This window comes from Piliocolobus tephrosceles, chromosome 11, assembly GCF_002776525.5.
Source record: "Piliocolobus tephrosceles isolate RC106 chromosome 11, ASM277652v3, whole genome shotgun sequence".
In the NCBI taxonomy this organism is placed as follows: domain Eukaryota; kingdom Metazoa; phylum Chordata; class Mammalia; order Primates; family Cercopithecidae; genus Piliocolobus; species Piliocolobus tephrosceles.
Window position 1 is genome coordinate 66,429,893 of NC_045444.1, and position 13,003 is coordinate 66,442,895.

Here is a 13,003-nt window from a genome sequence, read left to right on the forward strand (position 1 = left end):
AAGGTATAGAATGCCCTGGAATCCTTAAGATAATTCATGATCTCACTTTTCTGTATCCACTTTTAATTCATCTTCAGCTTATTCCATTACACAAAGTCTTCTGTCTCTCTCTGGCTTCTGCCCCAATTTGTTTTCATTTCTCTCCCTACCACTGTTCTCTTTTCCTTTCCCTTTGGCCTCTACCTTGACCCCACACCATTCCCAATGTTTGCTCTTCTATGCCTTCTACCCTTCCCAGTCTCAGCTCTGTTCAAAAATTTTTACAATTAAACAGACATCAGAAATGCTGAGGAAATAGGATTCAGAGCACCTGCTACAGTCTGCCTTTAAAATCAAACAATTTTAACTTGGGGAAATTTTTTAAAAGCATTTGTTTTTGCCAATGTACGTGCCATTTCTTCCATTTTTATTTCACCTTGCTCATATGCAGTGAAAAATTAACACTGCTTTTAGAAAAGGAAGCAGAAAATACTATTTCAAATTTTGCACTTGTTAAATTTGTAAATTCAAGTTAGCTGAGTTTCTGTTGAAATGATAGCATAATAATCTTAAGATTACTTTTCTTTTTTAGAAGTGAGCATTTTGTGAGTCTCCTGTTGTGTACAGGTATTAACTGCAAATAATTCTTTGGATTTCTTACAATGGATTAATGTACTGCTCTATTATGAATGAATTGAAAAAAGTTATTTTACACTATATCTCAGGTAAAAACCTTCATTCTCATGAGAAAGACATAGAGAAGCAATTCAATTTTATTCCTGTTACTTAAAGGTAAATTCCTCAAAAAGTAATAAATAGTAAGAGATCACTTTCCACAGTTATTATGAGAGTTATTTAGAAACCTCAATATGCAGAGATAAGCTGTAAGTGATATTACAAATCAAAGAAAGTACAATTAATTACAAAACAAATTATCAATGTTGCCATAAAAATGTTAAGAAGTCACACTATAGATTTCTTTTGCTATAAAAGGTGAGGCTTTCATCTGAAAAATATTTTGCTTCAAGGACTGATAGTTTTATTTATTATGGTGTGTTTATAGACTGTGTTTATAAATAGTATTTATAGACCGTAATGTGAATGAAGTTAAATGATACCCTAGCTGAGGGCTAACCTTTTAGAATATGTATTACTTAATTCTTACTCTTAAAGTCACAACAGTTTATCATTTACCCTACTGACATTTTATTAAACATGTACAATCATTTATTAAAAAACAAGTTTTGTTTGTTGCATTTCTTTTTCAACTATAAAAAAAAGATTCATTTTGACCTTATTTTTTTTTCACTTGGATTCCCTCACTTCAGGTCATGGTTTGGCTGAGGAAGCTAGATAAAGCCAGGTTCTCAATGTAATTTTCAGATTCTTTGAAAACTTCCACCTCAACTCCCTGTTACTACATGTTCAAACCGTATTTTGTATGAGGTCATTGAAAGTTTTAAGTTAAGCCAAGCTTGTGTAATCATGGCAAAAATTAATATAAAGTATCCTAATGTTGTTTTAAATCTATCACAATTCATACAAATGTGAGACATGCTCACCAATCATTAACATATTTTTTTTTCCTGTAGCATTATGCCTGAAAGGTCAGATTTGCATATGATAAAGCGAAGGAGGCTAATTAAATAATCCATGATCTTTCAAACTTCTGGATCCTAAAATCACACCAATCTGGCAACTATTTGGCAGTGGGATCATTGGGCACTATAACGTTTCCTATATATTATACATGAACACCTGTATCTCGTGGCTGAAGAGATTTTGTCAATGTCACTGCATAATGAAGGGAGGCAGAGGAGGGGGAGCTCTTGAGGTGGACTCTTTAGCAGGGTGGGTTTACAGCCAGAGAGAACACATTCTCTGGCTCTGAGACCTTGAGCATGTTATGTAACCTCCTTGCTTCTTGGGTTGCTCAACTGTAAAACAGAAATGTAATAATAACTGCATCTTACAAGGCTAACTTAAATGAGACAATTCAAGGAAAGTGCTTAATACAATGCCTTGCTGATAATAAGTATTCAATATATATTACCGGCTATTATTACTAATATTGTATTGTTGTAGTTTTAGATGTTACTACATTTATTATAGCATGATTTTCCCTCGGTAATACAGAGTGGAGTTAAAATGGTCACATTTCAGGTATGGAAGCTTGGTTTAGATACTTATAACCTCTTATCACCTCACAGGAAGTTCAAGAATTAAAAAAAAAAAAAAACTGCTAAGTACTTGGATCTGATCATTATATGTATCAAAACATCACTTTGTACTTTATGAATATACATAATTATCATTTGTCAATTAAAAAACAAAATTTTAAAAAGAAATAAAATTAACTGCAATGAAAGTTGAAACTTTCATTACAGTGCTTCATGCTGAAGCACCATCTTGTTTGATATTTTGTTGGAACATACACAAGAATATCATCACATGAATTCTATTCAGTATTTCCTCCATCGGAAGCAGTGGAGAAGTTTCTTCAACAATTTTCAGTGTGGTTTCCAGTTCAGTAGCATTAGCAGTGCCTAGGAACCTATTAGAACTTGGCTCCCACCCAAGACCTCTTAAATCAGAAGCTCTGGGGTGGGACTCAGCAAACTGTGTTTGAACAAGCCTTTCTGATGATTCCAATGCTCACTAAAGTTTGGGAACCACTACTTTATTTTTTTTTTAATTTTTATTTATTTATATATTTTTGAGATGGAGTATCACTCTTGTGGCCCAGGTTGGAGTACAATGGTGCAATCTCGGCTCACTGCAACCACCACCTCCTGGGTTTAAGTGATTAGCCCATCTCAGCCTCCTGAGTAGCTGGGATTACAGGTGCCCGCCACCACACCGGGCTCATTTTTGTATTATTAGTAGAGACGGGGATTCACCATGTTGGCCAGGCTGGTCTCCAGCTCCTGACGTCAGGTGATCTGCCCACCTCTGCCTCCCAAAGTGATGAGATTACAGGCATGAGTCACCAGCCTGGCCAGGAACCACTACTTTAGTGTTCCTAGCAGCAGGAAGATGAAATACTGATAGTGCTATGTAGGAATTAGATAAGAAAAGATCCTTTTAACTGGTGAAGATAATTCCTACTTTATAATCCCAGGTTCAGAGGACAAATTCAGCAAGGGCTTATTTGGCTATGGAGCAAGATAAAGTGGAGAACCTGGAGATGGGTAGGTTAGAAGAAAGTAAGGTAATGATTACAACAAAAAGCAGGGTTCTGTGATTGAAGAGTCCTTGCTGTTGTAGGCTACCACTGGAATTATGTCCAAGTAGTTAAGGCAACACTCATGGTACATAAAATGGAATTAAAGTAGTTGGTTTTATAGCTCCTGTTCTGCATTTTCTTTGATTAACATTTGCAGCATTGTGTTCACTTTAAAGCATTTTGAAATCAGAATGAAAATGAGCATGATAGTGAGGAAAACTGGATAAGGAAATGAATGGACGGTGGAAGTGCTAAAAAAAATTTGTAGACATTTTTTACTTCCTCAAAACTGAACCAAATAGAAATTCCTTAAACATGGTCTGGAGTCTAGGTGCTGTTTAGTCCTAATTTCAGCACTACCCAATTAAATTACTTGTGCCTTTTATAGGGAGCAATGAATTGACCCAAAGACACCATGTAGTGCAGTGAGAAGAACCTGTGCTTTAAAAATAAAACAGGTCTGGGTTTAAATCTCACTTACTAGATATTTGATATTTAGGCCAATTACTCAAGAATCAGGTTTGTAATCTGTAAAATACGGCTAATGATGCTTATCTTTTAGGGTAGTGGTTCCCAAAGATGGGGATGGAGCATAACTTCTCTTACAGGAAGTTTTTGGTAAACGGGATTGGATGAGCCCGTGGCACTTTAGCGGGCAGGGAGCAGGGGTGCTTGGCACCCCACCATGAAGAACTATGCCCTGCACTACTCTTCCCTGCACTCCTTTCCAATGACTTCAAGACATTCCCTGGGTGAAAATCCTCTTTATAATTACTTAAGCCGAGAATCTGTGTTTTACCTAAACATAGGTATTGTTGCATGGTTTTAATATTATCATAACTAGGAGGCAGTGGCACTGGTGACACTGGGTGCCAGTGTAAATCCATGCGAGTGGTTACTCACAGGCCAGGAAGTCTGTTTCTTGCCTGGAAATGCAAGTCCTGGCCAGCCTGAGGCCTGTCATGTGCCCATGGCAACCTCTTTTTCAGGATGACAGTGACAGCATTCTGGGAGTTTCAAACCCAACTCTAGGGCTCCAAGAAAAGGAGGAGACAGGACTCAATCTGAGCTGTAAATGATGGGAAGCTTAGGAATTAAATTCAACACATAACTTCCCCATCCTCATTGAACAGACAGTATACAGATGGGTTTTGTTGCCTCTATTGGTCTTGTTCTCTGGCCACTGGTTTGGCCATCTGGTTGCCTGTAAAATTCCCTGGAGTGTTGCAGGTGTTACTTTTATGGTCCTTATGTTACCAGAATGAGTTATTAAAGTAGAGGGCTCTAAGTCACTTTTTAGAGTACAAGCAGAGTTATCAGGTTTTGAGTGACTATGGCGGCCTGAAGTCTACACCATCATAACCAACACATGAGTGGTTCAATAAGAATTCTATCACTATTTCTAATTTCCACTCTGCTCCTGAGTTGTGACTGCTTCTCATGACTAGGATATCAGTAGTGCTATAGTCAATAAAATAAATACTTGAATCCCTAAACAAAAATTTAGAAACATTCCATGGAATAGATGGCATCTCAAAATATGCTGACATTTATCCCATATGCTAATCCTAGGTACCATAAAATAATTTCACAAGAACTGATGATGTATCGTGCAATAATAGATATATTTTAGGTCATTGTAAAAAAAAATCTCTATATATACCCCAGCTAGATGAAATAATAGGTTAAACCCCTTATTTAAGAGGCATTATATGAAAAGAAGTAAACAAATAAATTGAGATTTCTTTAGATAATTGTAACTCATTCAGGTATTGCCACTTGCTTGTAATGCTGACTGGCCAGGATAATGTGTAAAACATAAATCAAGCATCTCAATATTTTCTGATGATGATAATAACAATGAAATTGGGTAGTCAAAGGCAGAGTGACAGTATGCTAAGTTATCACACCCTGAAATAATAATTGGCCAGTGAATAGTATTAATCAGTGTAAAAGTTAGATGTTTTTACTTACAACCCTTTTAAAATGTAGCAATGTTGAAGTGAGTATGACCTGAAAGGATATCTATGTCTTAGATATGCAGTCCCAAGATGGAAAAATATCTTATCCCAGAAGTCACTTCACCTCTGAGGTTTGTTTGACTAGAACACTTTGAAAACCTGAAATACACACTGACATTTAAGAATCCACAGGCTTTCACAATTCTGTCAATCCTGACATTATATATCTGTGAGGCAGAAATATTCCCTCTTTCAATGCTGCTTCAGTAGAAATTCAATGCCTAGGAAATTTCCTTAAAATATTCAACTTTTTTTCCTTCAATTCTTGATTGTCATACAAAATATGTTTTTTTCCTTTGTAAATATGTATTTTTCCTGAAAGCTAATTCCGTGTAAAGCTATATTCTGGATCGTACAATCTCTCATTTGGTACAGGCTCAGAAAGGAATGGACATGATTTCTACTGGGACTCCAAGTCTCCACACTCATAATTGAAATATATACTGTACATGGTTCCTTTGCCTTCAACACTAATACCCATCTGCTGAAATGGCAAGGTGCCTGCTCTCCAGTTGATTGGATAGATGCCCTGGAGCACAGGTGCCTGGCAATGATGGGTTTAGAGAAATCCCCAACCTAACATTGTTCGTGACATTTCCTCTGCAGGACATCTCTCCTGGGTGTGTGTTATACAGAAGGCTCTCTCTTCCTGTCTGATGTCATGATGGCTGCTGTACATCTTCAGAAATTTCTATTAATCATTATAAGCAGAAGTCTCAGAACAAGGTGACATTTAAAAAATGGAAACCATAATATTTTGATTATTGAGGTCTAGCTTAATTTTTTTTAAATGCCCTTTCTTGTGGTGGAGTAGAGTAAGGTGGAGATCTTAAATACCAATTTTTCAAGTCCAGGGTATTCTTCTAAGTACTATTTATTCATTACTTGCATTATATAGTCCATGAAAGTTGGCTATATGAAGCCAAAAGCCTGCTGTAGTAGTGTACACAAGATAATATTTTATGAGACGTATGTGTATGTCTGTGTTAGGATTTAAAGTAAATGGCTATCTTTGGCTTATCTCATTGAAAAAGCTATTGGGGGAAAAAGACACCCTTTTTATTAACCAATGTTATTTTTCTTCAGTTTCTCCAATTTCCTCATTGGAGTAGCTAGTTAATTCTATGTGTAATCCCTCAGGGGATAGGTGTCACAATCCAGAGAGAAAAGAAACCCCATGAGTCATCCTAACTTTGGTTTCCAAAAATCTAAGCCTTTAGAAGACAGAAGAATTCTCAAAGATTAGGGCATAAATTTGGGAGAAACACAGGAATGAGTGTAGAATCTCCTCTGTTCATTTTCCAGTTTAGAAAATGATTCCCTTAGGTTCCATAAGGAAGAGACGGAGAAGGAAAAAATGAGATAGAGATGTGTTACTGGGCCTTAAAGGGAGCATTCCTGTGTCCATATCTTGGGTAAAACCCAGAAATGGTATAACAGCCTCAAAGAAAAAATGACTATGAGCTTCCTGCAGGTAACTGGGAGTCATAGGAACCTTTGCTGAAATACCCACACCTCCAAGTTAACTGAGCTGAGGGTTATTTCAGCGTTAGCCCTTATTTTGTACCTAGATGATTAAAGAACCCAAGAACCCATGCTCCTCTCTCTTATCCTTGATTGCTTGGTCACCTGAAAGCAGCCTGGAACTTTGAAACAACCTTAAGAAGGAATAACAGAAAACTAAATTCACTAAGTACATTTATCTTGAGAGATCTGCAATTGATTTAATTTGTTAAATAATTATAAAGTTATATTTGGAGTTTACACAGTCGTGTGCTGAGATTTATATTGACTACACTATTTATATTGTGATTTATTCTAGAAAAGAGTTAAAGACTACTGTAAAACTTTTATAACTTTTTTTCTACTTTTGACTTTGTTAAAGGCAGTGTTTATGTACCCCATCTGTTCCACATCTCAATGAGGTACAGAAGCCCCATTCTCTTCACTAGAAGCCTAAATCAATGACCTGGTATGTGCGGTTCAGTTCTCTAATTATCAGGATTTTTTTAGCACAGTATTTTACAAAAATGACAAAAAAGATTTTTTGATATTATTGAGTCAATACACTATAATAATAACTCTGTTGGGTCTAGTAGGTATATTTATATGCAATATGCAATTATTTGCAAAATCTATGTATTAAGTTGGTTATCAGTGTCTACTTTCCACTTCCTCTTTGGATTAAAAATAGATAATAATCTCAGATCTTCTCACAAAAATCCTGGTTTGGAAAGAATCCCCTTGAGTTCCATGTTTCTCTTGTGCCACAATGTCTGCATTTTGCTTCAAGGTTCTTATGCCTGTGCCTTTCCCCCTTACATACCCACTGTTGACTTACACAGTCACACAAAGGATAACTTTAAGCACAGAACTATTCTTGATAGATTTTTGCAAAAGATTTTATTTTCCCCAAAATGCTTTGTGTGCATTCTCAGTGTGAAAGGCTGCCTGGTGCTGCTACTCTGCCCCTTACATTTGAGCGTCTTTTTCTTCTTATAGACCAATGTGTGCCTGCTGCCTGCTCAGCATTCTGAATGCACTATCAGTGCTCTGCAATGAGGGGGGCGACAAGGATATTTTAAATGTCTTTTGTGGGCAAGAGCCATTTTGTATGTATGGTCCAAGATAAAAAAAAAAAAAAGATTGTCCCCATTATTTAGCATAAAGACACTAGTGGGTTAATAATATTTAACATTCTCCTGCCACCTTTCTATTTACTTACTTTCTGTTTTTTAACTTCATGTCCAAAAGAAGATGGACATATTTATACCCATGAACCTGGGGAAAACATCAGTAAAACCTGATTCTTGGCTGCAGGACTGTGCTCCCTTTACGTGTAATTGTGTTACTAAATGAGTCTGCCTCTGCCTGTGGCCTTATTGTCAATACTTTTCAAAAGCTGGATTTATCCCAACTATGAAAAGCAATTACCAATGTGATCAAAATTGCTGAACTCATTCTGATTATCAAATAACTTATGAGAATTCTAAATGGTATTTTGGGGCCTCTTATTTTACTCTACTTTAAATGAGAGAGAAATAGAAACATGTGGGAATAATTCCTAAGGCACTTATATACCCTTTAATCTAGTTGTATAAAACCATATTTTAAAATACCCCTGTCTCTATAACAGGAGACTTTCTGGGAATAATTTTCATTGATTAGCCTTTAGGTCAATTTGTTATTGTTAAATAACCAGCCATGGCTTCGTTTCATATCTTTAACCTCTGATTCTTCTGCTTTATTAATTTTCAAAATAGCTAATTATTTGATAAATGCCAGATAATTTCTTCCAGTTATCTTGTTCTCTAACAGTAGAACAACACTTGAACATACAGATTCCCTAAATGATTTATCTCCCTCTTTGGATCTTTAAGTGAAAAAAGTAGTAGGACATAAGTATTGTCTCTTTTAATGTGATAAATGAGATATTTCCCAAATCTGTATGAGATACAATATTACATCAAAACATTGCATGTAGAAAATTAATTATATTTATATAAAGAAAAATATAAGTCATACTGACAATCTTTTTAGGTGAAAATCTGTCAATTTCACATTTAGAGGGACAATGTAAGAAGATTACATTTTTATCTACTATTACTGTCAAATTTTAAAAAGAACAAGACTAAGAAAAATCTCTATGTTTGTACAGTTTTATGCAAATAAAATGAATCAGAAAAATGAACCAATTATGTGGATAATTAAGCCTAAATCATCTTTCTTGAAATATATTGTTGTGGCAAGTAATTGTTGCAGTGGTTTTTGGTTTTGTAAACATGTATTCTGCTAATGTAGATATAGCCTTTATATGAATCTCAGGAACAACAACAACAAAGTAGAGTCAAAATATAGCAAAATAGAGTTAGATTTATAACATAAATTCAGCATCCTCTGTTTAGGCCGGGCTGATATTGCACTGAAAGCCTGATAGAGATTCCATATTTATTTACTTCAGAGTGCTGAATCAAGCTCAATGAAAAGTGATTTTTAAATTGCTTATTCAGTGAACTTGAATAAATAGCTCATAAACTGATGTCTTACAAGAATTTCTTAACCAGCCCATTTCATTTGAAACTGTGCTACAGCTTGTCGATTTCCTCTTCTGGATTATGTTGAACAGAAAATGCTGGAGTAGAAGCAGGCCATTCTACTTACCTGCCAAGAAGGATAGTCTCTTTTCAAAAGAGGAAAAATGTGACTAGAGTTTTAAAATACCCCTCTCTCCAGCTACCACTATTGCACTCAGAACTAAGGAAGAGAGACCTCTGACATAAACCCTGTGCTTTAGAGAATCTAGATCTAACTTTACTGGGGCAGCTCTTTACAGAGTCGGGCGTCCACAGGGTCAAGCGGATATGTCCACCTAGAGCTCATCTTCCCTTTCTGTAGGCCATGCTTCAAAGTACTTGAGATCCCAACTCCACCTTCAAGACTTGCACAGGCTTCTGTCTCCCGCTCCCAAGTGTAGGCCATACTATGCCTGGGTGTGAGATGTGTTCAAGTGGGGGCAATCTTCAGGAGAGCCTGGAAACAGTTTGGACATTCAGGCTGGGGTGTCCTTGTGCAGGACTGTGAGGTACCTCGTGGGACCAGAGAGAAAGAACCAATCACTGGCCCACGACAGAGGCTCGGGGCCGTCAGTCCTCATGCTGGACATTCTAGTGCACAAATCTGAGGAGTCCAAAAATTTCTAAGTGTGAATGGCTGCTTGGTGCTACCTGGCCTTCCAGATTGTTATAAAGACATATTTTAAAAGGTAGGATGATAGAGCTTTTATTTAACACTATGTTCACTTGATTTTTAACTTTCAAGTATTTAGAAATACAGCATATGGGCCTCCATTCACACCCTCGTTTCAGGCCTTCCAATGTTAGGGAAAGGCTTACCAGCTATCCTCCGTCTCTCTACTCTCCACAACCTAACTTCTTGTGGTTTTCTTATCTTGCTGCATCCCATTTGCTCATTCCCTACTTCTTTCCTCACCTGATTTTGCTTGGGCACCTACAACTTCAACACACCTCTTCTTATTTATGCCAACGTTTACTTCCTTGTTAGAAAAGTCTAGCGGGCAAGATGCTCAGTCCTGACTAGTCTTGTTCCCTTAGCAGTGTTCAACATTGCTAACCACTTTCTCTTGTTTGAAACCCTCTTTGTTCTTGGTTTCTAGGGTGCCATGGTCATCTTGCTTTCCCCAATACTTCTCTGGTCACTCCTTCTGTCTGTCCCTTATTCAATCCTCAGTGGTCATTCTGAGGCTCCCATCTTTTCTAATTCAATGGCTTCTCACTCCTTGTCATTTCATCAGAGCTGTAACTGACTGACACCTGTATCAAAAAGAATCCCAACATGCTCTCTCTAGCTCAGTCCTTTACTCTGAGCTCTAGGTCTATCTATCCAACCACCTTTATCACATTTCCTTCTCATGTCTTATAGGTGCCTCAAAATGAATATGCCTAAACTGAACAATTGATCTTATCTCCCAAACTTGGACTTTCTCTAATATTCCCTAGAAGCTCATACTGTACAGTTATCCATTCAGCCTTGTAAACTACAAACATAGAACTCAGTTTTTACACTTTTAACCCTAACCTCTCCTCTATGTACAATATATGGCCATGTTCTCCTGGTTTTAATGAGTTTCTAATATATGTACTTTTCTTCAGCTCCACATCAGACCTTGTCATTACCTACACCCCCAGCCTCATCTAGGATATGTCAATCTTTTACTTGCTCTGTACTAGCCCAGCTTTTCTTAATGTTTTTATCTCTGGGATCCCTTGAAATACTTTCTGTGTTTCAGAAAATCCTATATAAAAATTATTATATCTACAGCTCATAGCATGTTAGTGTGAACATAAATCGTACATAAAATAATGCATTAAAATAGTCAATGCTCAGCTGGGCATGGTGGCTCATGCCTGTAATCCCAGCACTTTGGGAGGCCGAGGCACGTGGATCACCTGAAGTTGGGAGTACGAGACCAGCCTGGCCAGCGTGGTGAAACCTTGTCTCTACTAAAAGTACAAAAATTAGCCAGGCGTGGTTGCACATGCCTGTAATCCCAGCTACTCAGGAGGCTGAGGCAGGAGAATCATTTGAACCTAGGAGGCGGAGGTTGCAGTGAACCAAAATCGCGCCACTGCACTCCAGCCTGGGTGACAGTGTGAGACTCCTTCTCAAAAAAAAAAAAGAAAAAAAAAAAATTGTCAATGCTTTTTCAGTGAAGAATTATTATTTTTTTTGTGGATCTGCTTATTTTGGCCAGTATATTCTCCCACTGTCATGTTGTTCTACCTCTCTACAAATGCTCTAACTGTAATGCAAGTCAGCATGTAAGTAAAGGAAACCCCACTTTTTTCTTCTTTTATTAATTTTGTGGTTGATTTTTAAAAATATATCCAAGTATGCCTAAATGCCATACTATAATTTTTTCCTATTTAAAATGCTAATGAGGTTTATTATGTGCTACATTGAACATACAAGAATAGTTGTAAATTTTTCTTTATTAAAAGATAAAAGTGACCTTTCATCCAAATTTTCCTTAAAAAAACAGTTAAGTTTATCTTACTGTGTTTGAAATTATCATTCTCTCATTTTCATAAATTCAAAAAAATTTATAAGACAAACCATAATAAGTTTATTTTAAATAATTGGTTTGGGCCAAAATGGGACTTAATTTTTCTGAGAATTGACTTTGTAAATTTCACTTAAATAAATATTATAAACTGATTTTAATTAATGTTATTTCAACATGAAAATTTATTGGCAATGTTGAATAGCAAGGCTATCAAAACCGTACGAGAAAGAACTATGAATAAAAATATAGCTTCTGCACCGTTTTATGTAAGATTTTGAAAACATTTTCCTACTGAGTCACATATCAGGCACAAATATAGGCCTAGACAGTTAATAAAACTTTTATATATGTATAGTAGTTTCTTGATCTCTGTTATAGGCCTACACATGCATAGACTAAAACAATGGAAAACATGTGCTTGCTTTTCATTTCAGAAATATTAAAAAATGAAATTCTTAGACTGAGCAAGAGTGGCAGAGAAAGGGCCCTCACCTGGCCAGGTACTTGTGTTGAATGGGTTGGAAAAAATGGCAGTTTTGTTCTGTGGTTATTCCAGGTGGATTTCAGTAAAACTAGAGACTGACTGATAACCTTTCTCACTCTCAAATCCAAGCAGCATGGGAAACATTTCAAGGTTTCCTGTTGCAACATGATTGTTTCTAATGATTCTGTTTCTTTTAAAGCCAAACATCTTGTCACTTGACATCAAAACATTTTCTTCAGGACTTTGCAGAGACTTGTCCAATTGATTCATGAGATGAAAAATGTTTGCTAAGCAGGTTAGTTTCTGCAGCTATTCTTCACCATACAAGCACTTAATAAAATCTGGTCTCTGTGTTCTTTCTGCAAGTGTTCCTGCAATTTAGCCTTCAGTTCAAACTCCCTACAGAGAACTCCTCCTCTATTAAGTACATGGATTTCTGCAGGGAGCTGACTTATGTTGTCTTTGATCAGGTTTCTAAAACTTATTGAGTGAACTGGTCTTGTTTAATAAAGTTAACCATTTTAATAGCATCACATAGGACTTTTTAATTTCATGTTGAGGAGTTGTTGAAGAAGCATCTTTCAGTAAAGAAGGCAGTGAATATGACAACGTTGGGATTTTTCTTTTTTTCACAATAGATGCATGGTGCCATCAGCATAGATGCCAACATGGTCGTTTTAGACAGGCCTTTTGTTTCCACATATGATGGC